This window comes from Aythya ferina (genome assembly GCF_964211825.1).
Source record: "Aythya ferina genome assembly, chromosome: 25".
NCBI lineage: Eukaryota > Metazoa > Chordata > Aves > Anseriformes > Anatidae > Aythya > Aythya ferina.
In genome coordinates, this window is record NC_140323.1 from 1,132,402 (window position 1) to 1,155,137 (window position 22,736).

The 22,736-nt window shown below is 52.1% G+C and overlaps 1 protein-coding gene and 1 long non-coding RNA gene across 2 annotated transcripts in view; one reads left to right on the forward strand and one right to left on the reverse strand.

The window, feature by feature from the left end:
* The window catches only part of PLXNA2 (plexin A2), a 142,726-nt gene extending 134,003 nt beyond the window's left edge, over positions 1–8,723 (reverse strand). The window contains exon 1 of the mRNA XM_084498117.1: positions 8,508–8,723. The gene's annotated coding sequence lies outside the window, so the exon portion shown is untranslated. The remainder of the gene's footprint in view (positions 1–8,507) is intronic.
* LOC311423815 lies at positions 2,353–7,913 on the forward strand. Its single transcript, XR_014685913.1, has 3 exons — positions 2,353–2,427; positions 5,862–6,127; positions 6,700–7,913. It is a non-coding gene; the product is annotated as an uncharacterized lncRNA (long non-coding RNA).
* Positions 8,724–22,736: the final 14,013 nt, after the last annotated feature.

Consider the following 22,736-nt stretch of genomic DNA (forward strand, 5'->3'; position numbering starts at 1 on the left):
AATTCGTTCTAGGGCTTCCCGGCTCAGCCCGAGACAAGCTGTGGCTGCCTCCAAGTCAGGCGAATTATGGGGTGGAAGCGAGGGACCAGCCCTGCCCCTGTCACACAGCTCAGGCCCTGAAAGGCCCCGTTACGCAAGCACTTGTCCCGGCACCTTATTACACACCAGTGGACAAGCAACGGGGCTCCTGCCTCTTTCTTCCAGTGAACTCTGAGTGCTTGCCCGTGCTCCTCGGTTGCTATGAGACTTGAAAAACTGTCTAAACCTGCGGCCACCACGGGCCCTCGGCACAATTCCTGCCCTGCAAGGCCCCTCGCCTGCCAGGGAGAGCACAGCGGAGCTCAGAGCTGCTTCTGCGATGAGCTCCTTGCTGACTGCAGACAGCTTCACGACAGCCCGGAGACAAAGCCTGCGACCAAACTTTTGCTGCTGCCCCAGACCTCAGCCAAAAGGATGATTTACTGCAGGCGTTTTTCATCTGGCCCGTAGAGCTTCTGTAAAGCAACAGGCGATGCCTCCGCAATGTTGGGCTGATTCAGGAGGAGAGGGGCAGGCCCCAAAGGTCAGTTTTTAGAAAGTTCAAGGGCAAACAGAAGCACTTTCCGTGTCAAGGGGGACCTTGTGAAGCTCACACTCCCTGCTAGCAGGCAGCAAGCTTTGCTCAGCATCTGGAGTGCAAGTATGTGTGCAGCAGCTTTGGAGAACAATTAATACACAAGCAGTTGACTCAGAATAACAAAAAAACACCATTACCACCAAAAAAAAAAATGAAAGAGCTGCTCTCCTCTAGCAGCCTGGGCTCAATAAGCAGCTTTGCCTTTCCTGCTGACCTGCAGCTCCCAGAGCTGAGGGCTGAACTGAGGGAGGTATTTGGGCACCTCCATTCCTACCTGTGCCCTCCCCTCAGCACCAGCAGTTAATAAACTGAAGGCAGCAGAATTAAAGCTCGGGGGGCTGCAGCAGCACAGGTGAAGTTTGCATCCACGTGCACTAACCAGTGCTTCCCCGTGCCTGGGTGAATAATTTTGATAACGTGGCTGCGTACTGCATCCATAGAGTCACCTCTCACCGAAACCCACGATAGCCGAGATGCGTGGAGTGCGCAGTGATGCCGAGATGTCCCCGAATCACACACAATACTTAGCAATAGGTAAGACCTGACGTAACGCCTGTGAGATGGCAAATCCTTCGGATAGGAATAATTTAGCTGGTTAGGAAACCTACAGCAGTGTTCCCTTTTCCTTCCCTGCCCCACCTCTTCACAATTCCGTTAAAAGTGAAGAGGAAATTCACATGTTTTTTTTTTCTTTTCTTTTTTTTTTTAATAAAACAACATTGCAGGCTGTGACATAAACCAGCAAAGACAGGAAATACGATCATGAGGGCAGTGCTCCATCCTCTACTCCTGTCACTGCGACTTTTTGGGTACTTGGCAAATGAATGAGCAAAGGAGACAGCCTGCATGTTTTATGGAGTTGAACTGTAACATCCCTGTTAAGCAGCCAACTTACCATTTTCCTGCTCTGACATCAATAAATCTCCCCAGCCACAGGGAACAAAGATCTTAACATGAACTGGCTGCACACGAGCTCCTCATATTTGGCTACCTAGGCAAACCACCGGCATGCTGTGGTTTGTGGCACTCGCTGCTGTTCTGTAATACTCACAAAGTGGGAAATTGCTCTTTTCAGTAACATGACTGGGGAAGTTTTAAGGCTGCTACTGACGTGCACACCTTCATTACAGCACTTGCTTTTCTGACAGGCAATTCCCAGAGGCTGGAGAATCCCAGCTTCCCACCGCTGGCAGACTGCGGCCTCCGTGGGGTTATGAAAGGAGCCTTGACAAGGCAATGTCTGAAAGCGCAGCGCTCAGGAAGCAAATAATACTTAGAGCAGGTTCTGAACTCTATCAAAACACTGGGGCTGAAAGGTGCTTTTTGGAAGCTTATTTTAAGGTGAACAGAGCAAAGCAGCATTAAACGTGAGCAGGGAGGAAACCCCCAGCACACCTCCACGTGCTGCCGGGCTTCTGCTCCTCCCTTGCCAGCCGCCCGGTGCCGCGGGGCGATGCTGAGCCACAGCTTCCCTCCCGACCCCCAGCGCCCTGCGCCACGCACGAGGCACTGCTCCCAGCCTTTCTTCATCGAGGACAGGGAACTGAAACAGAGGAAAAGCCGCTCATAAATCTCTCCGGGAGGCATTTGTTCCCAGCTCGCCGAGGCTGGAAATGCCACGAGGCGCCTGTCCCACGCTGAGCCAGCAGCCGGCGGAGGTCCCGCGCGCACCGCGGTGGCTCCGCTTCCTGCCCAGCCCGCGCGCCCGGAGCCAAGCGTTGCCCGAGAGCTTTCCTGTTTTCCCCACCGCCGCTCGGTGTCCGACACATGGCACAGGGTGCTGCAAGCCGACCCCCCGTTGCTGCTGCTGAGTGAGTTAAAATTACTGTTTTTCTAATGCTGCTAACAGCCAGCCAGGAGCTGCAAGCAAAATAAGCCGTTTCCTTTAACCTTCCTGATAACGCACAGGGAACAGCCTCTGCACGGACTGTAACACCCCGTTCCAAGCATCACTTGACTGCTAGATAGCCAAGAGATAGTGAGCTCATCTGCACCGCAGCAAGCTTTGCCCTGCAGCCCCAAGGCTTCCCCCAGCACCCAGGGAAGCACTCAGGGCACTGTGGGAGGCAGGGGCTGGGTGCCTGTGCCAGCTCCTCTGGACATCCTCCTGCTAATACCGGATTTTGCAGCTCTAACTGTTCCTACAGAGGCTTCTACTAGCACAGAGACACCACAAAGCAGCTGCTCCCCTTGCTCCTGAGCAGCACTGGTGGCCACAGCCCGGGCACGGCGTTACGTGGCGCTCGCACTGACCCGGATAGCCCACGCGTTCCCAAACAGCCTCCCCAGAGCCCAGGCAAAAGCAGATCCAATGCCACTTACCGCACTCAGAGGAGGCTCAGGCTCGGTGGCAGCCAGGAAGGAGGCTGCCCTTCCTCACCAGCTCCTGCCTCGGCGCTGAGCCCCCTCCCCGGCCGCGCAGCCCCGGCTCAACCCCCGGCTCCCTTAATGAGCACGGAGAGGAGAGAGGAGCGGCAGCAGCAGGAGGCGGCGAGGTGAGAGGTCAGTGTAATATTTACTCAGACATCACCTTTCACTTTTATGAAGCGGGGAAATCGTGTCGGAGCAGGAAAAGGGCTGCAAGGGACATTCCAGCATGGGAAGCCACCGTCACGCTGAGGACAGCATGCAGCAGCCCAGGACAGCCACGGCTGGGGGCTCCGCCAGACCCCCTGAAACCGCACATGGCAGGGACAGGCTCCACACTGCTCAGCATCCCTGCCACTCATCACTGCTACAGGGGAGCCAAGGGGGTTGTCAGGGAGGCAGAGACCCCCTCCAGGTCCACTGTGCTTTAGGATGTCAGCCCGGAGCCCATCGCACCACCAGCTTTAAGGAACCCATGGGAGATCAGGCACATGGCGCAGGGAACTACAACAGAAACGCGTGAGCTGGGAGGCAAAATTCCCCCAGCAGACCTCAGTTCCTTAGAAGAACCATCCCCTCTGCCAAGCAGTGAGATGTTTCTGAGCAGGCCGGTGTGCAGAGAGCTGTTAACACGGCCAGACACAGCACCAGCACCTGGGGGCAGGGCAGGATGGGTGCCGGGGCAGGGAGCAGCCGCTCTTGTCCCCACCGTGGGCACAGCACGGGCCCAGCTCGCAGGGCTCTCCCAGGCTATCACTCTGCCTCTTAAGATGATCTAGATTTTTTTTTTTATATAATGCGATTCTGATGCCTTTTATCTCCTGCTCTGAATGTAATTTTAGCCCAGGCAAAGCAGGATTAAACTTTCATAATATGATGCATTTATCTCGCTTTCGTTCACCCCATCACCACCTCCCAGCTCGATTTCACCCAAACAGAAGCAATGATTACAGCGAGAAACACGAGATGGGATCTATCAGATAGCAGAAGGGAGGGCACCTCTTTCCCAGTGCCTCGTCCCTGCCTGCCCCCTGCCACAGCAGCCCGGCTGCCAGCATCAGGCTGCCAGCATCACTCAGGCCCCTCTGAAATACACAGGTGGATCCTAATTTGGGCTCAAAACGCAGCAGAGAGCACGCAGCTAGGGTGCATCACTGATATATGCTGCACCTGCGTGTTTGGGAAGCCTTTGTGTGCCTTCTTGGTGACCTCCTGCTCCAGCTGCACCCCAGCAGCTCCCAGCACCTACACTTGGACCAGAAGAGCCACGAGTTGTGCCGGGAAGCCACGAACCATGCCAATGAGCCAGGTTTTCCTGGACCAGGAGCAGGAAGAGCCAGCCTGCCTCAGCCAGGAATTTCTGGAGAGCACCAAACCCTTCCTGCCTCCCCCACAAGCACTGTTTTCAGCCACCAGGTGCAGCAAAAGGAGGGATCAGACCCGCAGCCACCTGCAGCTCCTGCGATCCCCCCTCCTAGCACCAGCCACCAACGCGCAACGGTGGCCGCAGCTCTGCACAGCTCCACCAGCTCCTTCTGCATTTCTTTTTGCAGGGAGGCTCCGCTCTGGCTCCACCAGCCTGATCCGGAGGATCCCCTCTAGTGGCACGAGATGGAATTTCAAGCCCACCGCCCGCTGCCATCCGCTCCCAGAGCCCTCCGTGCCCCGGCTGGAGCTGCAGCCAGGGTGGGGGCACCAGGCCCGGGTGGTTCATGCTCACAGCCCCCTCCCCAGCACCAGCACGCAGCCAACGCTCGGATTTTAACCATGGAGAAAACAAACCCAAACGTGACCCCCCCGGGCAGCCGCCTCTGCTGCCCAAGGCCAGCCGCTGCCCTGCTTTTGTTCCCTTATCTTTTCAGGGCCCAGGCGCTGGCTGCACCGCTCCTGCAGACAAAGGGCTCGTGGCCTCCACGCACCAAAGCGCCTCCGAGCCCCCGTGCCAGCACCCTCGGGGCTCTCAGCCCCGAGGCTGTGCACAGGACACCCTTGGCGATGGTCCTAAAGATGCATCGGATCCCACTGGGGTGTTGGTGGCTCAGGGCTTGGCAGCACCTTTGTCCCCCCCCCCGCCCTGGGTTCCCCCCGCCCTCCCCTCTTTTGGTGTGGCCGTGGCCTCCTAGCCAAGCTGGTTAAGAGATTAACACTCTAAAAACCACATTTACTCTAATTAGCCATGAAATCTTTGTAACTAAGTGAAAAAATGTTTCCCTTGAGGGATTTTTGTCCATTCATCACTGTTTGAATTGCCAGGGAGAGAGAGGAGAGAAAGAAGAGAAAAGAGGGGGAGAAGAGGGGAAGAAAACCTCAGATCTAATGAATTAACGGCGGAGTGCCCCGGGGGAGCAGCGGGCTCCTACAAAACACCTCAAAGGGGGCTTTTCACTGCTGGCCAAAGGGATGCTTCAGAATTATTTCAAGTTAGCAGACCGCAACACAACGCCCCGCGAGCCGGGCAGCCTGGCTGCAGGACCTGTGCCTCCCTTCCATGGGGACGGACAGACGGACGCTGCGCGCACCGACAGCTGCGTGCCGCTGCCCTGGGGACAGCTGGGGGACAGGGCCCCCAGTTGTTGTCTTACTGGGGGGAAAAGCTTCACAAAGTTGTGGGGGTGAGAATCTCACCACGACTCAGGCCCATAAATATTTCAAATCGCTGGAATAAGAACAATTATATTCCTGCCAGCGCTTTTCTTGTGTATTTTAAATGTGTCACCGCCTTCCACTTTCTCCCCCGTTTGTGTTTCTCGTAACAGGCCCATGAAATAAAGATTAGCTGAATAATCAAGAGTGTTTAGAAATGTGAAGGGGCTCGTCTCAGGAGCACTGCGCACTCAGGTTCATCTTTTTTTTTTTTTTTTTCTCTCCTCTTTTTAAGGATGCCAAACCCCGGCGGGGGAGGACAGTTTGCACACACCAAGAGCCAGGCTGGAGCGGGAGCGCACGGTGCCGAGCGCGCGGGGACGAGGCGAGCAGAGCGCGCGCTTCCCCATCAAAAATGACAGCCTCGACACCAGGCGGAAGAGGGGGGCACTCTCCCCCATTACATATTTATTGTGCAAAGCTGCAGAGGGGCCAATTAAAACAGCTTGATCACTGCCACGTTCAGGCAGCCGCGGATGAGAAGCAGGAGGAGAAGCAGGTGTACGTTTTCCTGTTGCAGTTCCAGCTCAGCTCGCTCCTCTGAGAGCCGCTGAAAATCCCAGCTGAACAAAGGTGCTGCCGAGGCAGAAGCCAGCTCCTGCAGGAGGGCAGCACGCGGGCACCAAAAAGGCAGAACAGCTTTCCTCCTTCAGCCCTCTGCCCCCGTACCCCACGCAGTTTCTCGGTGTTTGCTTTTGCTTTGTTTCCTATTTCAGCTCTTCCTATAAGCTGCCTACTGCATGAGGCAGGTTGCACCCACATCTGCCCCAGCTTTCGGGCAATTGCTCCAAGACACGCTCCTGACTCCAACATTTAGCTGCAACAGGAGTTCCTGAAGTAAGTTCTGGAAAGCCTGGGAGTGGTGGTTAACCGGGGCTCTCAGGAAGATGCTGCAAATCACACCTTTCCCTGAGACGCCACAGGGTCTGCACAGCAAACGGCTCCAAATGCCATTTCCATTTAGCTGTTTTGCAAGCCAATTTGTCACATACTAATGTAATTTGCTGAAGAGAGTTAAAGAGCACAGGGCAGTAGCAGTCACCTTTTTTTTTTTTTTTCTCCTCTCTCTCCAGACTCCCACATCCAGCCTGGATCTGCATTTTCGCTTTTGCATCAAAGCCGAAATTCCCTTCTGTGAGAGGCGCAGGGAAGCTCAGGGTTAACACGAAGAGCAAGACGGAGTGATAAGAGCACCAGGAAAAGCTGTTTCCATCATACCGGTGGATTGTGTGCACATCTCATGCAGCATCTGTTACCTGTTCCTACCACCCAAACTTGTTACCAGCCGGGGGGCAGCCTCACAATTAATTACATCAAATAACAGTATAAAAACAATGAGAAGTGAACTGTGCTAGTCTTCTTACAACAAGCACCACGGAGATGGTTGGGAAAGATGACTGGTTCCCTACATAAGCCATTTCACAACAGTTCTACATCCACAATGCCCATTCCTGGCGCCAAGTTTCTCAAGTCAAAGCTGTTTTATCTGGTTCCCTGCACCACCCCAAAACCACATTTAAGCTTTGAGGTCCTCAAAGTGACAACAAATGGCAAAAGGACAGCAATAAAGAAAAAAATATCACTTTTTCAAGGATCTAACACCTCTGTGTTAAAGGAAAAAAGCTAAACATCTGCTCAGAGGATGGCACAGATTCCTTCTGAGGCATCCATCTTTCAGCTGTAAAGTAGGTCATTTGATTTAACTTTTAGAAGCACCGTTATCAATGAGGCCATGCAGAGAAGGACAGCCAAGACCAGCTCCCTGAAGCCAGCTGAGATCTATTAAGCACGTTCAAGCCACCAGCGAAGTATCAAGTGCTCAGCAAATAGCGAGGAAACCCGAGCAGCAGCAGGTTTTTGTATCATGGTGCTCTGCAAACTTCACATTTTCTCACCTCCAAGCCAATATCTTGAACTGCAGGTCACAGACGTACAGGGTCTGCTGTTTTTTTTCCCCTCCACCACTTACTATTCGCGTCACTTAATATCAGACTATTGACTTTCTGATACCCCTTTGAACGCAGATTAACTGGACATCATTCACTTCACCTCCAGGAATGAGCGTGAATGGGAACAAAGCCTGTGCTGCCTGACCAGGCCAGGTTAAAGGGAGGTCAGGAGACGAGAGGACAAGTGGCATCTCCAGCCTCTGCTGCGAGCACACGCGCACAGCTCCGGGGCTGGAGAAGACGCGGACCACCGCACACAAGTCAGGATTTCCCTGAAGGGAGCCTGAACGCATTCATCTTCCTTCCCTCATTGCCTCTCGATAAAGGTCTTGCAAGGATTTGGGGAAGTTCTAAAAGGGTTTTCTTCTCCCCAGATTCAGGGGGTGCTTTCTAAGAAGCCCTCCTCGCCAGCAGGAGCTGTGCCGGGAGGAGCTCATCCCGCTGCCGCCTGCTCCAGAGCACGGCTGAGCGCTAACAAGTGCCGGCGGGATGCCGGGGGGGGGACCCGCACCGCTCGGAGAACGGACCGGGAAGGGAGGAGGGAAGGAAAGGGGCCGGGGGAGCTCCCCGGGATTTCTGCAGCCCCCGCGGCCGCCGGTGGGCACCAGCTGGGGGCTGCTGCTCCCGGCCCCGGCCGCTGCCGGCAGCGCTGGTTCCGCGGGGGCGCTGGGCTCGGCACGGCTCGGCTGGGCTTAGCACGGCTCGGCAAGGCTCAGCACGGCTCGGCTGGGCTAAGCAGGGCTCGGCACGGCTCAGCACAGCTCGGCACGGCTCCTGCCACCCAGCAGCGCACCCCGCAGCGCCCGGGAGCGGCGAGCCCCAGCCTCCCCCCGCACCCTCCCGGGCAGCCGCACCCCGGGGTGCCCTCGGAGGAGCCCCGCACCCTGGGGTGCCCTCGGGGCAGGAGCCCCTCGCCAGCCTCGGCCACTCACCAGACCTCGCGGCTCCGCTGCCGCCCTCCTCCCGGGGCTCCCCGGCTCACGGCGGGCAGAGCCGCACGGCCCCGGCCCCCTCCACGGTGCAAATCCAGGGCCGGGCGCCCGCCTCCGCCGCTGCTCGTCCTCCTTCAGCCCCGCAGCCTCCCCGGGTGCGGCGCGGTTGTGCTCAGCCTCCGGTGCCTCGGCAGCCTCCGGAGCCTCCGCAGCCTCTGCCCGAGTGCGGCGGCGGCGGCGAGCGCCGGCTCCCGGCCGCCCTCCCCAGCATCCGCCCGCCGCCCAGCCCGGGCGTGCTCCGAGCCCCCCCCGGCTCCCTCCGAGCCCCCCGCAGCCCCGCTCCGAGCCCCCCGCTCCGCTCCGCTCCCCGCCGCCGAGCCCCGAGCCCCGGCGCTCCCCGCCCGCCGCCGCCGCCGCCTCCCCCGCGCCGCCCCCGCTCCCCGCCTTAACCCTTCCTCCGCCGAGCTGCGGGGCTCGCCCCCTTCGTCCCCCCCCCCTCCCGAGGCCAGGAGGAGCAGGAGAACGCGGTCCCCAGCTCACCTGAGCGCCGCCGTCCTCCCCCCCTCCTCTCTCCCCGCTCGCCAAAAGCCGTCCCCGTGCCCCGGTGCTGCTGGAACAAAGCCCCAAAGCCAGCTCGGGAACGGGCAGCTCCGGGGGCTGCCAGACCCCCGGGGGGGTTGCGCCTCCCCGGGCAGCACCGCACCTAGGGGGGGGATTAGGGGCTGCCCCCTCCTAGAGCTTGCCCGCCTGCTGCAGCCAAAGGGAACGGGAGCCCCGCAAGCACCCAGAGCTCCCAAGCAGGGGGATCACCCCGGGGACCTCACTCCCACGGGGAGCCAGGTGGCACGGGAGCAAGTTTTAGGATGGCAACTGATGGAGGGAACCAAAGGCACGATGGAGTGCTGGGCTGCATTTCTTGTCATCCAGAATGCCTTTTACAATTTATTTCTGTGGCCCCACCACATCATCCCATGAGTGCTGCTGGGCACAGGGCCCTGTCCCCCCCTCTGCCTGGTGGGCCCCACTCCGTGAACTCCCCCAGGGGCTGCCCCAAACCCCCCGGGGGGTGCAGCTGGGCCCACCGGGTGCCCTCTGCTGGCACCTGGCACTGGAGGGACACGGAGGCAGAGAAATCCTCTGTGTGTGCTCCACATCCAGGTGCAGAGGAAGAGGGAGAAGTCAAGGGGCGAGTCTGAAGGAAGACAGCCCTTCAATCCCCCTTGCCTGCAGGAGCAGTTTCAGGGGAGAAGACCCAGCTGTTAGTTTTGCTGTTTGACCCACGCACAGGGCTCAACAGCCTTTGCATGCTGCACAGCTCTGGTTCCTGCATCTTCCCTCCCAAGGGGATTTTTCCCCTCCTGGGAGGGCTGTAAACAAGGGCCTGCACTGCCCTGCTCCGGAGAGAAAATGGCACATTAGATTGTGTGCGTTTCTCCCCATCTTTCCCCATCCTAATCACATTCAGTACCCTTCAGAAAAGGTTTTCCCTTCCAATACTGCCTGTATAACACTCAGTGGAGCATGAGCCTACCTCCCTACGTGGCACAATCAAGAGCCCAGTCCTGTTCCCATGAGCAGGGTCCCCTTGACACTGCTGTGACCTCTAGAGCAGGGCACTTTGACATCCTGACGAGAGCTGTAAGTTGAAGCTGTTTAGCTCAGGAGAGGGAACAGAAGACACTCAGTGGATGGCAGCATTGGTTCCTTAGCAAGCTTTTTTCTTTCACTACTCTGTCCCTAATACATTTACTGTGTCATGCATTCACAGCGAACGGTACTAAATCCTATTACAAATACCATCCTTGGTTAAATGCGCATCCCACTAATGCAATTTCCCCTTTCGCAGAAAGCTGTACAAGGCAGGTCAGAGTGTCTCAACAACCATTTCTCTCCTCTTTGCAGGACTGTCTGCATCCTGTCTTCTGTATATTATTTATTGATGGTCAATTATGGTCATGTATGGAGAGTCTGTCCCGGGCTAATTACAGGATTGCTTGGCCGGGGAGCAGCCCTGAGACCCGCAGGGTAGCTCGTGTGTGGTGTGGGAGCAAAGGGCTGGGGGGAGCAACATAAAACAGGTGGGGATTCACCTCGCTTTGCTCAGGTGTTGGATGTGCTGCTCATCTCATGAGCTGTCTGTGTGCTCCAAATATTAGCAAGTTCTTTGCTGGAGCACCTGCTGCAGAAATCCTTCTGTTGATATCTGCGTTCACCTTTTCCTGATAAGCGTGATGGGTGCTAAGCACTGGAATCGAAGCCTGGAGCCCAGACAGAGGAAAGGACCTGCCTCTAATTTCATCAAATATACAGAGATCATGGGGTCCATCCCCCCAGCCAAAGCAGGTTCCCTGGAGCAAGTTGCCCAGGTAGGCGTCCAGACGGGTCATGAATATCCCAGAGGAGACCCCCCAAGGCTTCATCCCTTCCCCGCTGCCTGCAGCCGCACGCAGCAGCACCCGACCTTCGCATTTGCTCTGCATTTGCCACCCCAAGGGTCAAAAAAAAAACCCCAAACCTCTGTCTTTCCCCCAGTCCCGAAGCAGATCCTCTCCTTCTCGCTGCTTGCCGCTGGGGCGCGGAGCAGGGGACGAGCTCCCTCTGGAGGCCCCGGCGGCGGCTGCCGGCCCTGCGCCCCCGGGCAGAGCCTGCTGGTCCCCTGGAGAAGAACCTGGTCAAGTATTTTTATTTATTTATTTTTTTCTCTACTGTTCATAATACCTTCATGGAAAATGAATTTTTATTTTCCTAACCCACTTTGTCCTTTCCCTCCCTCGGATTTTCTCATAAATGTGAGCTTTGGTTCCTGCCTCTGCATCCCATGGTTCGAACTGAGATGAAATTAACTCTGAAAGGTGGTTTTTTTTTTTTTTTTTTTTTTTCCCTCTTTCTTTTTTAAAACAAACCCTGTTTTCATTAAGTCCAAAGGCAGGAGAACAAAAAGTCCCAGGATCCCGAGTTATAGAGCGTCTTGTTACTGTCAAAAACACAATTGCTGACAACATCTGTGCTGGGGTTGTGTCAGAAATGCAAGGTGCAGACAATGTGCCATTCGGAGTTGGCTTCAGATAGCTAAGAATTACCTCAGCTGGAAAAAAAAAGAAAAAAAAAGGAATCGTACAGAGAAGAGCCCAAAATAAGCTTGCCAAAAGGCCAGTTCCACTTTGTTCTTTAAAATCAGACAAACAAGCACGGAAACCTTGGTCACGTTGGCCCATCCCCAGAAGGCAACTGCATCGACTTAGCCTGGCTCCAGATTGTGACCACCTGAGGGCTACACCTGGGTAGATCTCAGCTCCTGCTTTACATAAATGTCCCACTGCATCCTTGGGTTTCCCACATCTCCCACTGAATGTGCTGCCAGGAGCACAGAGAGCTCTCAACACGTCAGTCGGGCTAACAAAGAAGTCCCAAGAAAGGGCCCCTGGAGCCGGGCACCCTCTGGCTCTGCAGGATTTTCCCCTAAACTCTGCTGAGAACCTGCCCCAGCTCCACCACCGACCCCTGCTCCCAGTTGCCCCCCCAGTGGCCACAGACGCTGGGGGCCAGCAACATCCAGCAAAGCCCCAGAGGGCTTCCAAGGCTGGGCAGTGCCGGGCGCAGGGTGCAACTGCAGCCCTTGGAGCCAATTACCAGCCCGCTAACTAAGGAGTCTCTGCACAGCCTTTGACATGAAACAGAAGACCAGCGCTACGCCGGCCTGTCACGTCAAGGATTTACAGCTTAATGATTTCCTAAGGGCCAAATCCTGTTCCGACACGAGTGCACCTGCTTTGCCATCAATCAGGGGCACGCTCCAAGCACGGTGGGGACGTCTCCCTGCAGTGAGCGGTGCACGGGCACCCACCTCAACCAGGGAGCCCCGGTGCTGCCCAGCTCAGTGTAGCACCACGGACATGAAGGTTGCAGCTCTGATCTTCCCCCGTGGCCGGTGTGGGTGCCACAAGGAACTGGGAAAAATTTGGGTCCATTTTTGACTTGCTTGCATAAATTGGCTGAGGCAGGCACAGCAAGACAAAAAGCTGGATTTTCTGTCGTTGGTTTGTCTACATTATTAATTATTTACTAATAACACATTTACAAACAAGCCCACGGCTTGGGGCAGCCTTTGAAGACTTCCAGTCTGTGTTTGTTCTGGTAACAGCAGAGGCTGCAGGGGAAAAGGCTTCATCACGCCGAGCTCCCTGCACGCACAGCCCCAGGTCCAGCCTGGTTCCCAGCCCCAATTCCCACCACCTCCAGCCCAGGGGATCCCAGTGAGCTTTTAGGGACTTGCATGGTCCCCAGCCCCGATGGTTACAAGATTTGCAGAAATCCTCAAAAATGGCATTAATGACACAAACGTCCAGTTTTAAGAGCTGGGTACTCAAAGCATGCGTGGGGACTGCTAACAGAGAGCTTTAACTGCAGTGGTTGGGTGTTTTCCAAAATTGCTGGTCTAAAGAGCCACATCTCACATCCCTCGGGATCAACTGAAGTTTGCAGGGTTCCCACTGCCCCTGTATGGGGAAGGGGCATCTTTGGGGAGAAGCATCCACACGACCTGGTTAGGCGCAGTAGGAAGCCTGAAAGGTGGTCGCTGTGATTAACAAGCTGTTTTAGCAATAAATCTCTCCCGCCTGCTCATTGCAGCATGTTCATTGGAAATCTTTAGTTCCTTCATCATAAAGAAATGAGTATTTCAGGCTCCCTGTCCTAATGAACATAAAATATGAAGCATATTGTCAAAGATGCCGTAGCTCTGCCTTTTATTCTACAACAGTCTTTTTAATTTTTCCTGTAGGCAGTGTTTATTACTAACAATGCAAAACTAAATTATTTAAAGCCCTAATTTCATCTGATTTTTCCCTCCTGTCTGAGCAGATTGAGATTTTTTCACTGTATAATGGGTGGGAGGGGGGATGGAGCTGGAAATCCTTTGATTTGTGGCTCTGTGATTGTTAATCTTCTGCTGTGAATTCTGCAAAGCATTTTGTAAGTGACTGAGGAATGCAGAGCCTGAAGTCTGCTTATCATTTCATGCTCTTTTCAGTATTTTTAGGAGTTTTTTTTTTTCAGGAAAGGGTGGGGAGGGAGATACTCATAGTCAAAAGCAGACACAGAAGTTAAAAGAAACTCCTCTCTCTTCAGAGCATTCAGCCAAAGTCAGAGAAACCCAGCACAGGTACAGGCTCATTTTGAACATTTTTATTATCAATCTTGATACAATCACTAAGAATCCAGACTCCCAAAAGGGGGGAGGAGGAGGAGGAGGAGAAAAAAATAGACTTCAAGTGCACCTGCCTTTTAATTTCCCTCATTATTTTGCAGGATATCTTTCCATCTAATCTGCTTCTCCAGAAGCTCCCTCTACCTCTCTCGGTGCTCGTGTGCACACGTGTTTTGGGCAGGGCTGCCCGAGGAAAACCTGATTTCATCCATCCAGGGAGATGCTCAGGCCCGGAGCTGAGGCTCACCTCTCCCATGTCCCCCAGTGCGCCCCCACTGCACAGAAACCTGCCTGAGTCCAAAAAGATGCAGCACAGAGAGTGATTTATTTTGTGTGCGATTATTGCAGCGAGGTCTTGGGTTAATTGATGCATTGGATCATGTATGATAAGTGTATCCAGGGAGTTTTCACATCACAGGCAGATTTATAGAGAGGGACCTCCTCTGGTTCCTTTCTTTGCCTCAATACCCAGCAAGGGGCCCAGGAATATTGGGGAACTAATGCCACAACAGAGGGAAAAAGACTGCTGTTCAAGCTATTTAAACATTATATTTCACCAGTGCACCAATTAAATATTCCCTGTCTGAAGAGACCACGGATTAAAGCAATAGCGAGGCTGAAAAAAAAAATAATCTCTTTGGAGATCTGTCTATGGACCGATCTTTTTCTCTCAAAAGATCAAGGAAAATATATGAAAATGAAAAAAAAAAATAAAAAAAGACCTCTTAAAAGTAAACGTTAGGGCTATCTGAATATTTTCTCCCTTCCTTGTCTGCGCTCCCTTTCATGAGCTGCTTTTACATTCCCTGGCACCTTCTCCCTTGCAGCCCGTTTGCGTTGCCTAATTAAAGGAGCTGGCAGCAGCCCTGCAGCCGGCCACCTCCTGCCCTCTGTGCTGCCTGCAGGGAGCAATTCAGCACCAACCCAAGCTCTCAGGCCTGGAAGAAATCAGCCTGGGCAGCTCCAGCTCCTGCTGAGAGCAAGCCCATGGTCACACACCATGGAAGTCCACGCTGGTCTGTGCCAGGCCAGAAGAACCCATCGGGTTTCATCCAAGCAAGCCCAGAGCCTCCACCGAGCCTCAGGGAGCTGCTCTGGTTCCCAGCAGGCTCCTTCTCATGAGGCAAGGACCAAAATGAGGAGTTTTTCTCCCAGAATAACTCCAGGTAGTGGTGAAGGCAGCTCCTGGTGCCAGCAAATCCCCGCTGATGTGTTCCCTGTGCTGAAGGCCTGGGGACAAACCCTGCCGGACTCCCACCCCATGTCCAACACCAGAACCACCATCACGTGTTCTGCGCCTGCTGGGCATCCCTGTGAGCAAAGCAGCTCACTGTGTCAAAGAGAGGAAAATGGACAAGATCAGAAAATAAGGAGGCCAAGTGTATTATTCTTCCCAGCTGAAATCCCCCTGTGGCTGTGCCAGGACCTACTTCCAGCACCTCCCTCTTTATTTGGAGAAGGTCTTTATTTGGAGAAGTGGAAGGCTCAAATGAGAAAGTTTTCCTTGGCAAATACGCATTGGCAGTGGAATCGGAGCAGTTAAATATTAAATATACCCAGCCCAGACAAAGGGGAAAGGCTGTTCCTAATTATGAATGCAAGGACTTTCCTGTTCCATGATTTCTGACGTTGCTTGGGCCCGAGATTTAACCCAGAGAGAGGGGAAGGAGGCAGGGGGGAACCAAATGCACACTCGTGGCAACGTCTGGTTGCCATCTCTGAACTCCTCAGCACCTCCTGCACCACAGCATCCTCAGGCTTCACATCCCATGGCACTTTCAGGGCTTGAACCATTTCAAGTTACTCATGGTAACTCCCAAAACAAGCCTCAGAGCCCGCTTCTCTGCCAGATGGGATCATTCCTGAGCACACAGAGCCCTCACCATGGGGCACAGCCCTGCCTGCTCGCCCCTCTGCATGCCGAAATGAGCAGAAGTCCCGAGCAGGGAAGGAATTCCACCTAAATTTAAATAAGGCACTTGAGCAGGCTACCTGTAAATCTGAACATCTTACTTCAAGGAGATTTTATCATTTTTCTTTTGTAGCCTTGGACACCAGGTGTGTGAGATGCTGGGCTCTCATTTAGTATTTATGGCACGTGCCATGAACAAGTGAGAATTTACTTTCTACTAAAGAGGCTTTAGAAAAATTACCCCAACATGCTGTGGCGAATGCTTCATGGAAGGATCCCAGTTGGGTCTATACACTGTATTGATAAGCTCTAGGCTGTATTTCACTACAAGGTATTTTTGCAGTATTTCTTAGTGAAAAACAGTAGACGCCGCAACACTGCCCCTTGCAAACAATAAAAACCATAATTCATTAACAAATCTAAACAAAAATAAAAATACAGCCAGAAAAAGAACGAATGTGCTCAACACTGAAGAACAAAACAAACAGGAACTGTTTGTTACCTAATAAAGGAACTGGAAAAGAAGGTCTTTGATGGTAAGGGAGGACGATTTGCTCTCATGGGCCAGTGAACATCCAAATATATACAAGCTGTTCGCAGCAGACTGATTGCAGTTAGGCCATAATGCTATTGTACATGCTCAAAAAAAAAAAAAAAAGAGGGGGTGAAAACACACCACAGAGAGGCACTTCAGAAATAGATCACGGTCTATTCATTAACAGATTATTTTAGTGAAATCTATTTTTCCCTCCTCTTTATTGCCATGTTTTCTTTTATGTTAATTTTGCCTCTGTTTAAAGTTGAATTCCTTGATCTTCAACATCTTTAGCTTTATTTTTTTTTTCTCTTACCAGTGAAATGAATTCAAATCATTTGCATTTATTGCAGAGAACATACAGCCTCATCTGTAGCCTTTAGTCTGACTGAATTGCTTTTCTGCTTCACAAGGCACACAGTGGAAGCTGGAGCATGCCCCCTCGCCACTCTGCTGCAGCCAGAAATAATCTAGTTGGCACTTCCCTGCTTCTGTAATATTTATCATATTGATCGTATATAAAATAGATAAGCAAAATTATAGTATTGGACGCAATGATCTGATGGATCTATGGACCAAATCAGTCACTTGGCATGGACTTATAAAAAAGAAGCCGCTTGCTCTGAACCATTTCCAAAGTCAATTTTCCTTACGAAGATGTTTCTCATCAACCTAAGCACCCAGGAGAGAGAAAGCATCCTTCATTAGACATCCTTTGAAACCAGGTGCATTTTATAGGGGTACTATGGCAAGCCTAACCTCTTTAGAAGTACACGCTTCCATTTCTTTAATTAACTTTAAAATCTTCTTTTAAAAATGGCATATTGGTTTTATGGATTTAGCTTCAAGAGACCTGAAATACTCAGGGAGAATCATGACACGTGAAAACAGAGCTGGCTTGAGGAAATGTGTAAAAGCTACAGATATAAATAGAGAATTCACACAGCTTGTCTGCTGTTACCATTCAGGTGCTGACCAGGAACAAGGTTCTCCTGCAGTCCTGTATGGGAAATGGATACCTGCTGGAGCCAGGGGAGACCCAGAGCCAGACAAGGTGAAAACCAACCTCACAAATCAAGTCACTGAAGCCTGGAGCTTGTTCTGGGGGGTTCTCAGCAGCTCTAATGCCCCAGGTGCTGTTCCCCTTCTTTACCACTTTCCAGCTCCGCTATCTCCTCCTCTATGAAACCGGCCCTGGAGCAGAGAACAGGAGAACCTCTAGGAGAGGTTTAAACCTCACGTACACCCTGAGAATGTGGATGGTTGGGGAAACCTGAGGTGGCAGCGGGTCCCCAAAGAGAAAACACATTTAAGCACAGGCATGTTGTGATCTCCAGCAGATACTCTGCAGCCTCGGTAGCTAGAGATGGACTCGAGCTCATGCCGGAGAGCATTGCAGAGAGTACCAACAAGGAGACACGAGGAGGCCAAGGCTCACTGAGATGGGCGATGATGGCCGGAGACCTGCTGGGCCCCGGCACGCACCCAGTGGCCACTGCCACCCGCGGGCAGTGCCAGGCTGGCACCACCGTGCCCGAGCCTCGCCGTGGATTTAGCAGCGGCAGCAGATGCTGCTGCAGTCAGATGGAAACAACACAAGGAACTTTCCACATGGCGTCTAGTCAAAGAAAAAAAAAAAAATGGAGCTGCTAGAGGCTGGCTGGGGATACAGGGTGAAATTAACTGTGGAGGGCGGCAGCAGCTATTTTAGGTCAAGCTCATGCTGCTGCAATGCCATGCATCCGTGGTCCCAAAGCCCTTCGGGTGCAGCACTAGAGCCAAGGGCTGCTGTATCTCTTTCATCGACAAAGCAGAGAATGACTGAGGTGGTGAAGTGACAGCAGGAGGGGGCGCAGACAGGAGAAATCTGAGTCTTGGCAATAATCTCATTGCATATTCTGTACTTGTGATCTGTCTAATGCTGTAGGATTCCTATATCCTGTAAGTTCCAAGTTGACAAATTTAGAAGTAGCATTTACAATACCTCAAGTGGCAATATCTTGGTCTTAATCCTTTATCTATCCCTGCAACCTGCAGTATCAGGCAGCAAACCATGCCAGAGCCATCACAGTGTCACCGGGATCCTAGCCCTCTCTCCACAGACAAATTCCCCTGATGCCCTCATTTCTCTTCTCCTCTCACCCACACGAACGAGAAGAATTCTGTGAGAAGTTGGCACGTCTGCAGAAAGATGCAAAGTTATTGATTTTGGAATCAGATGTACACAACAGATGTAATTAAACAACACATAGGCCACGTACTTGTTGTCTGCCCTTGGGTTCATTCCAGTGGTGAATAAACTGCAGACAGACAGACTGCTCCAGCAGTTGTGACTGCAGTCTCTTGGAGTAGGAATAAATTAATCAAGCTTACCTCTCCTTGCTAGAAAGCCAATCAGGCTAGCTTTTCAAAGTGTAACTGCAATAAACCCTACATAAAAAAAAAAAAAAGGAAAAAATACAGCTGGGACTTGCACATAGGCTTTTTAACAGCTGTTTGTAAATATGTCTAATAACTCATCCTGTCAACATGCTCACTTTTCCATTACAAGGAAATATTCATAAATGGTATTCCCAGTGCTGAAGGATCCATTTCCTTAATGAAATACAGATAGTTTACTTTACAAAGTCTAATTGCCTGAAGAATGGGTGTCAGCTTTCTTTATTCAACTCGTGGTACTGAAATCCTTCCAGCTCACGTGTACAACAAGGAAAGAAGTTAATGGAGCTTTTACAGCAGTGGCTTAGTAGCTAAGCCACCTTTAAGCAATAATCCCAGCAAATATAGATGGAGATGCTAGACTCGCCTGCCTTCTGGGCATTTAGATGTTAAGTAATATGAAATTCAGTCCTACTAATTGACTGAATAGGGCAATTCTATAGAGAACACCTATAGCACTGAAATCAAGTCATTGATTACATTTCTTAGGTAAGAACGCCTGCAGCAGGACTGCGCAGAGAGATGCTGAGCTGAGAAGGGAATAAACTGGAGGAGAAGTCATCAGGGCACGTGGGGATGGGAGGCATGGTATGGGCTACAAGGGCTGTAGTGTCAAAAATCCCAGGGGAGGCCCAGCACAGACCTGAAGGTCTGATTTAGGAGAAGACCCACCACACATCGGACCTGCTCCCTGCAAAGCTCATTTCTATGAGCTTCTCTGGCTAATGTGGTGCTCAGGGTGTGCATCTTCCCCAAGATGGGAATGGTAAGCTATGCGCACACACTGCTAATGATCTAATCTGACCCCAAACAAATGGAGAGACATTTAAATCAGAGCCTGAAATACAGCACTGAGCCAATAGCGGTGGTGTGATTTTTGGAGACATTCAAAAATGTTATTAAAGCTAAACAAACTCATTTAAGCATGATCTCTCTCCTTCTGTATGCTAATATGGAAAATGGAAAGTAGCCTAGAAAATACAGTATGCTCTCGACAGCAGGCAGGTTCGCTGGATGCCAATACTTAAACACGATCCATCATTTCTAAGGGGAGCCTGAGTGTGTGCAAGCATGTCACAGCAGCTTTACATTACTGTTCTGTAAAATTAAACTAAATACTTACTACTAATTCAGCCTGTGAAGTGTGTGATGGGAGCACGAGCACTGCGGATCCCCCATTAACATGAAATATTATGCATTAGGTATGCAGCTGCCACTCAGGTACGGTACCCGGGTCTGACCACAGCACATCCTGGGACTGCTCACACCCCTCTGGCTGCACTCCATTAAATTTTTAGGTCAGAGATTTTGCTCCACGATCTTCCCACTACTACCAGAAGAAAAATACATTATATATTTTTTTTTCCTCTTTCACATGGGTACCCCCATCAGTGTATCCCGCTGGTAGGTTTGGCACAGGGGATGTTCCTCCCCCAGCATCCACATGCTGGAAACGCCACGGTCCCAGCCCCTGTGGTCCTGCTCCCTGCTGGAGGGGTCGGGGGGTCCTACAGGTGAGGGCTCTGCAGGAAAAGCAGCCAGAGGAGTGCATACGACCCAGCACGGCAGCAGAGCTCTGTTCTCCTTCCCTTCCGTCTGACTGCAGCAAAGCAGCAGCTGATCTCATGTGAAAGAGCCAGGATTTGAACAAGATCTCAGACAATAAAAAGGGCAGAGCTGAGGACCCCGCAGGAGGAAGACTGATGCAGTTACATCCCCAGATGCTTAAACAGAGACATTTTCTGTCGCTTCAGATCTTAAGGTCAGAGGAGCACAGATAACTGAATCCCCTTGTAAACCTCGGCAGGTGACTGACCCTGTGCAGCCCCTCTCTGAAGGGGACGGATCATTTTTCTATGGGCCTTCACTGAAGCATGCAGCAAAGCAAGGCTTCAGCCTCGTGAACACCCAGCCTGGAGAGCCTGGCTCAGGGCAGCAAATTGGGATTTGGGATCTTCCCAGGTGCTGGCAGAGGTGTCTGGGAGCACGTCTGTCCCACAGCCCAGGAGCACAGCACCCAGCTCAAACATTTTCGGGACTGTTTGCACGACCAGCACAGGAGGCAACCTTGGCTGAAGGGTCTGAGCAATCCCCACCACCAGCTGCAGGGACAGACACTGGCAGAGCAGCTCAGGTCTGGGAGGCAGCTAAGAAAAAATAAGTGTGGGGTTTTTTATTATTTTTTGAGGGGGCACCCCAAGAGCCACCTGCAGCTGGTGGTTTGGGGGTGCCCAGCTGCCTGAGAACCGCCTGCTGCAGCTCCGCTCGCCTCTTGGCACGAGGTGGCTGAGCCCCAGTGCCCGGGGATGTAGTTTGTGTCTTTCCTCGTTTTGTTTTTGATAAGAAAACCAGCCGATTTCCCCATCGCCCTGCTCTTACCCTTTTGTCCCATTCTGTCATGCTGAAGTGAAACAAAATTGCAGAAATAAAGCACATCTGGTGATTTACACAGTGTGAAAAACCAACAAACGCTCTCCAGCCTGGGCTCCCAGACCATGGCACAATGCAGCCACAAAAACAAACACATGCTAATGCCTGAATGCGTGAGAGCATTTGACATGATGGATTTTTAAGCCAAGCAGCATCTGCTAACATAAATCCTGCAGAGCCCCTCTGTGCACAGGCCTGTGGGGGCGGGCTCCAGGCCCCCCAGCACCCTCAGCCCTGTGCCCCCATCCCCAGAGGCAGGCACCCAAACCCCAGGGACTCCCCACCTGGAGCAGAGCCCCCCAGTTTGGATAAACAGACACTGTTTTGGGGCATCACTCTGATGCTCAGGCTCATTCCGAGGCTGCAATAACAGACTAATCATTTTTCTCTTCATTAGGTGGCAACTAAAGCCTTGTCAGGTTTACACAGCGAATTAGTAAATCCCTTTAAGTATCTGAGCACTTCTGTTGACCTGTTCCCAAATTTCACTCCTCTGCTAAAGGCAAACACTGCAATTTCCAGAGGAACCTTTTCATCCATTTTTCATGTGGCTCACTTTCTTCAAAGGCAGAGTGGGGCTGCATGCGAGAAGGAAAACTAATATTTCACTTTCATTCTGTTGCATTTTAATATCGAAGTTCGGCACCTGGCTGCGTGCTGCCCCCGTTTGCCACAGAAGACACCCGGAGTCAGTGGGTAACTGAGATGGCTCTGGGGCAGAAGAGAACAGAGCCTGGTTAACTGCCCAGTTAACTGGATGAAGGGCTATTCACCTTTTTTTTTTTTTTTTTAAATTAAAATCAAGCATGCTATTTGATCCTTGCCATACCATCAAATAGATGCCCCATTTGAACGAAGCAGGTGCTTAATTACGGAGCTGTTTGTTTTACCAAGCTATACTCATTGGGGAAAAAAGAACTGAGCAAGCACTGGAATGTTTAGAGTGGTGACCCCTAATATTTAGGTAATTTAGCTTAAATTCCTCCAGACTCTAGCAGGGCTAACAGATGAGTAGGCTCCACCAGGGAAGGGCTCATCTACGATAGAGCAAAGATAACGCTAGCAGCAAGCGTTATCTTTTTGGCTCTGCCTCCACATGAATTATTGTTCAGTCTGAGCAAATCTCGCCGTGGTGGCACGATATCACATCAGAACAGGGCTGCGGCGAGCACACCGCCCAATGTGTCAGACTCCTGCAGCTTTGCCACCATCTTTCCACTTTCCTCTTGGAAAGCTGGGCGTCCTCATCCAGCCAAGGTTTGACCTCTCCAGGGGGCTCAGCCCCAAGAGGACACAGAAGCTAGTTACAGTTTTGGCCAACCTGCAATTTTCCCCTAATATGACTATTCATCTTCCACAGACTTCCAGCGGTGGGTAGTGTGTCAGTGTGGGAGGATATCTTCCTGCAGATAAGCTACTTCATCATTAAAAACATTAACTTTGTTCCTGACTTGTGTAAGGGCTTAGATTAATGCCCTATCTTTTCAGTGCAAGAGCCTCAATTTAAATCCTTTCCTGTTAAGCCTGATCAAGAAAGGATCCGGCCTGGCCCCAGCACTGAAATTAGTCTGTACAGTCTGCATTGTTAAAAATTAATTTTACCTGATGGCTCCTCAAAGCTGAGTGAAATGCAGCCAGGAGCCAGCGAGGCCCCTCGCATCCCTCCCCACCTTCCTCTGCTCTCACTTCACTTCTCTCCTCACCTTC